The sequence below is a fragment of the Chrysochloris asiatica genome, unplaced genomic scaffold, assembly GCF_000296735.1.
Source record: "Chrysochloris asiatica unplaced genomic scaffold, ChrAsi1.0 scaffold00145, whole genome shotgun sequence".
Classification (NCBI taxonomy): domain Eukaryota; kingdom Metazoa; phylum Chordata; class Mammalia; order Afrosoricida; family Chrysochloridae; genus Chrysochloris; species Chrysochloris asiatica.
Window position 1 is genome coordinate 7,895,545 of NW_006408663.1, and position 5,903 is coordinate 7,901,447.

The 5,903-nt window shown below is 40.0% G+C and overlaps 1 pseudogene; it reads left to right on the top strand.

The window, feature by feature from the left end:
* Nucleotides 1-3,567: 3,567 nt before the first annotated feature.
* LOC102838010 lies at nt 3,568-4,441 on the top strand (annotated as a pseudogene).
* Nucleotides 4,442-5,903: the final 1,462 nt, after the last annotated feature.

A 5,903-nucleotide genomic window follows, 5' to 3' on the forward strand; every position in this document is an offset into this window, starting at 1 on the left:
AGCAAAAAACAAACAAACATGGTTTTCATCTGTGCAGTTTTCTCAGAGCTGAGCCAACTTGCAATTGTGCACCAGTGAATCTTTTATCTCATTATCAGCCATGCTTTATTCCTTACTTCCAAATGCTAGATATAAAAGTTTATGTTTAAGGAATCTCTGGTAGCGTAGTGGTTACGAATCGGGCTGCACACCTTAAGGTCAGTGGTTCGAAACTACCAGCCGCTCTGCGGGAGAAAGATGAGGCTTTCTACTCCCGTAAGGATTTATACCCTCGGAAACCCTGTACAGGGTCGCTATGGGTCGGCTCCGACTCGAAGGCACTTAACAACAACAACAACAAACTAAGAGTGTCAGAGAACATAGGCATGAGAACTTTTTATTATAAGTTTAAAAGAGAAGAATGAAGACTCTGAAAACCTACCAAAAAAATGATTGCACAGTAGGAAGAGAAGCAGCAAAAAGAGGAAGAAATAGAATCTCTAGTTACAGTAAAGGCACTGGGTAGGTAGACAAGGGCAATCACAATAGAACTTCCAATGTGGAAGGGTAAAGTTTTCATTTAAGTCAGAGAAGCTGGAGGGCCCCAGAATAACAAAGAGTCCCATCTGCTGCATACAATCAATGCCATTTTTAAAGTAACAGGATAAATTGGGCTGAGTTGAATCTCCTGCTGTGATTCTATCGCTCCTGCTGCTCAGCTTTTCCCAAGTGAAGATTCAACAGTTTTATGGAAGTATTTATTTGTATGGTAGGGTCACGATGAGACTGAATCTACTTAAAGGAATACAACAGTAGCAATATCTAATAAGGGCTCTTTCTTTCTGGCTGCCAGTTTAAATAAACAAAATACTTTGGTAATTACACTATTTCGGATTTATGTCAACTAATTTATTAGGTTCAAATCTATTTCAGAAAATAATCAATTATGAAACAATGGCTTTTGTTAATGATACACACAATACTATTTACAAATATATATTATTTGTTTTCAGATGAGAATATTTGTTCTTGAAATCCAAAAAAACAATAGACACACATACAAATTAGTATAATTCTTGATATTTTTAAGATTGACCTATAATATACTAATAAGTTGTTTTATTGCAATTAGTTTTAAAAATTTAGAATATTCTACACATGAAGCTAGATTTTTGTTGAATTTGATCACTGTAAAATTATCCTTCTAAAATTCTTCACTTTTAGAATTAGTTTTCCTCATGAATTGATGTTTTAAAGCGATATTTAATGAGAAAGAGCTAAAAATTCCTAGAATCTGGTATGATTAAAAAAGAAAGAAAGATTACTACAAAGGGAATTCAACTAGAGATTTGTGATCAATATGTTTTAGTTTTATTAGGACATTGAGAATGTCTAGAATGCCATTTTAAATGCCTTTTTAAATGCACAACATTGTGAATACTCAATCATACTGGTTTATTGCTGTGATAAAAACCAAACCAAATCTACTGCCATAGAGTCTATTCTGAATCTTAGTAACCCCATAGAACAGAGTAGAACTGCTCCTCAGGATTTCAGAGACAGCAAATCTATTTAGGAACAGATAGCCTCATCTTTCTCCCACAGAGCAGCTACTGGGTTCTGATTGCCTATCTTGAGATTAGCAGCCCAATTCTAAACCATAAGGCAACCAGAGCTGCCTAAATTTATTGACAAAAAAGGATACTCCCAGCACTGATTGCTGGTTTTTTTATATAGGTTTTGAGATAATTTTGAAAGCTCAAATTCTTTTCTTTTTTTTCTAAAAAAGTCTATGTTGAAAGTATCGTTATATCATAGGCTAAAATACTATAGCCGAAAAAGGTATTATAAAATTCTATGAATAAGTGACTATTGTTGTTGTAGATAGGTATTGTTGAATTGCTTCCGACTCATAGTGACCCTGTATAGTGTTTTCAAAGAGCAGCTGGTGGGTTTGAACCACTGAACTTGGAACTTGCAGTTCAAGCTGACCTAGCAGTCAAGTACATTATCCTGTAGCACCTCAACAGGACTTCAAGTAACTATTAGTTGTATTACAAACAAACAAGCAAACAAATTATTCACCCCTATGGAAAACTAAATGTTGTTGTTGTTATGTGCCGTGGAGTTGGTTCTGACTCATAGCGACTCTACACAGGGTTTCCGAGGCTGTAAATCTTTACGGGAGCAGAAAGCCTCATCTTTCTCCCATGGAACAGCTGGTAGTTTCAAACTGCTGACCTTAAGGTTCGCAGCCTGATTCGTAACCACTACATTACCAGAACTCCTTTATGGAAAACTAAATAGGCAATGATAACTGAAATTTGCCCTAAGGTGCTAAAAGGCTAGAGAAAGTCACTGTAACTCCATGATGGCAAGGTTTAGTACCTGCTAGCCCCCTGCAGAAGTCAATAAGACATTTGGTACCAAGAGTGGGGTGACCAAAACCTTTATTTTTGAGGGATTTGGGACATTATTTGTTATGATGGATTTAGGTTGCTGTAGTTGACCATTGACTTTAATCACAGGATATTGCAGTACTAGAAGACAACCTGAGGAATCTCCTGGAATCCACACATATTTGCCTTTACTTCTAAGATATAATGGCAATTCAATGTCTCACTAATAATTAGGATAATACTATCCAATTCAATAAATCCCTTCTTTGCTTGTTGATCAAGAAGCATGTGGATCCCAAAATGATCAGGTGACATTCTTAACTTCCAGTTCATTGGAATCAGTGTTGTGTCTCTAGAAGGATATATTCCTCCCTTTGGAATTAAAACATATAGACACAAAGAGCATGGGGTTGAAGGTACAGGAAACAAAACTTTTGCAAGTGGGTCAATAGAAGTAGTAGTGAGTGATGCCACTCCCATTTCTACCACATGTTTATGAACTAGTGAATCCTGGCTATTGTAGATATAGCAACAAATACTGGACACAGTTTAGAGCATATACAATATCCTGGAGAACACTGTCCCAACACTTCTAGGTATTGCCATAAAGCCGATGCAATAATTGTGTCCTTAGAAAGCCATTCAATCATTCAATCAAGGAAGCTGCTTCAGGATACTGAGGAGCATGGTGCTATTGTGTGACGCCATCTGTAAACAAAGAATGAGTTTTCTCTTCCTCAGTTAACCAACCATGAGGACATAGGTGTAGACAGGGAGAGGAAAGGTCATGTGACAGGAATAGAGACCATGGACATTTGGGCTACTTCCTCGTGCAACTTATTGTGCCTTCAGGTCCTGCTTGAGCCTGGTATCCTATATACCACTTCAATTTAATGATAGAGTGCTAATGTACATGTCCAACTTTATGACTCTGTGTGTTAGACAACACCTAGTTCATAATGAGTAGGTATGGTCACATGGTGACTTGGTGGCCCATAGTTAGAAATCAGTCTCTACTAAGGCCCAATAACAAGTCAAAAGTTATTTCTCAAAAGGAGAGAGGCTGAGGAAACTCTGAGTCACGGTGAGGCGGTACCCAAGCTCCCTGCCCGTGGTCCCACCCAATCACGAAGACCGCTTGACTGCTCTCAGTGTCTGAACACTGCAGTGTCTTTTCAAAGCCTTTGACATGGGATCCTTCAAGAAAGTTACCCTTTCGATGCTCAGCCGGGAGCAGTCGGAAGGAGTCGGAGCACGGGTGCGCAGAAGCATCTGCACACCCGAGTTAAAAAATCTGGTTCCGTTTTTACTGTTTGATGAATTTAAAGGTGGTACACCGGGTGGATTTCCTGATCCTCCATATCGAGGCTTTGAAACAGTCTCTTACCTCCTGTAATTGGGGAGCATGGCCCATGAAGACTTCTGTGGACACGTTGGTAAATTGAACCCAGGAGATCTGCAGTGGATGACCGCAGGCCGCGGCATCCTGCATGCCGAGATGCCATGCTCCGTGGAGCCAGCCCATGGCCTACAGCTATGGGTGAATTTGAGAAGCTCAGAGAAGATGGTGGAGCCTCAATACCAGGAATGGAAAAGTGAAGACAACCCTAAACCCAGTAAAGAACGGTGTGACAGTTGCTGTCATTTCTGGAGAAGCCTTGGGAGTGAAGTCCAAGATTTATACTCGCACACCAACTTTATATTTGGACTTCAAACTGGACCAAGGAGCAAAGCATTCTCAGCCCATTCCCAAAGGGTAGACAAGCTTCATTTATACCATAGCTGGAGATGTCTATATTGGACCTGATGATGCCCAGCAGAAAATAGAGCCTCATCACACAGCAGTGCTGGGGGAAGGGGGCTGTGCCCAGGTGGAAAACAAGGATCCTGAGAGGAGCCACTTTGTCTTAATTGCTGGGGAGCCTTTAAGAGAGCCTGTTGTCCAACATGGTCCATTTGTGATGAACACCAATGAAGAGATATCTCAGGCCATTCTTGATTTCAGAAATGCGAAAAATGGCTTTGAAAGGGCCAGAACCTGGAAATCAAAGGTTGGAAACTAGCAAAGCCCACAAGAGCAGAGCTCCCTGCTTTCAACCATTTTGCATCTTTATGGCAAGCATCCCTTCAACGCATTCAAATCCCAAAGTTTTGAATCCCAGTGTGGTGTTTCTGAAGAGTTCCACACTGAAGTGGTTAACATGGGTTTTAGAGCAAGGCACTTGTAGGCTATTTCCTGACACAGACCAATAAACCTAATTGTTGCTTCTTTGAAAAAAAAAAAAAAAAAAAAAGAGAGAGAGAGGCTGGCAGGGCTTTACTCCAAAATTCTAAGTAAGGGTCTGTGTTGTGATTCATCAACAGGAACTTGTCAAAGACTTTAAACTCATCTCTTTCACTGCCACTATTATCACCATTTGATTAGGTTGATCATATGGTCCAGCAGCATGGCAGATGTGGTGGGAATCACCAGCCCTGCATCCTTCAAGACCTTGATTATAGTATTACTCCCTGAAATCCCTCCAGGAATGCAGTATTGTTTTTCATTTACTATTTTCCAATGTAAAGATAATTCTAATGGCTCAATTTTGCTTTCCTACCATGATAGCTCTTGTTCTACATTCCAGGGATCCACTGTGAAGGTTCTGTTAGTGGTTGATTATGCCTATTTTGATTATGCATTCTGGAAGTGGGGAAATCACTACAGGATGAGTTCAGGGAACCACTGGACCCCCAGTGAGATAACCTTAGGTAAGACACCATTAATAACTTAACTTCCATATGCCCCTAGTCTGACTGGGCTACAATGGGCTACACTGAAATTTTGGTTTTCCTTAATTAGTATCAATTCAGAGCCAGTGTCTATTGATCTCTGAAAAGTTTGATTATTTCCTTCTCCTGAGTAAATAGTCACTCTTGTAAAGGCCCTAGGTCTCTTTGGGGAGGGCATGTGATAGATAGACAGTGAATAAGGAATAACATGGAAGAACTGATGCATTTGGGTTATGGTGTTGAAGAAGAGTATTGAAAGTGACATGGACTGGTAGAAGAATAAACAAATTTGTATTGGAAGAAATACAACCAAAATGTTTTTGAAAACCAGGATGGTGAGATTCATCTCTCATACTTTGGACATATTGTCAGGAGGAACCAGTCTCTGGAGAAGCACATCATGACAGGTAAACTGGAGGATCACTGAAAAAGAGGAAGACCCCTCATGAGATGAATTGGCACAGTGGCAGCTGCAACAAGTGTAAGGGTAGTGCAGGACCAGTCAGTGTTTCGTTCTGTTGTACATCAGTTGGAATAGATCACTATGAGTTGGAATAGACTGAATGGCACCTGATTGCAACAACAACAATAAAGAGTAACAGCTGGCAATGTAGTGTGGTCACCCCTTCATTTAGGGGACTATGGGTCTGAAACTGGCTCAGGTATGAGAATTGATTGAGGCCCTGACTCTCTATTCTTTTCATTCAAGCTAGACTTTTCATTAACTTGACCTAGAACTCTTCCTCTTGCACA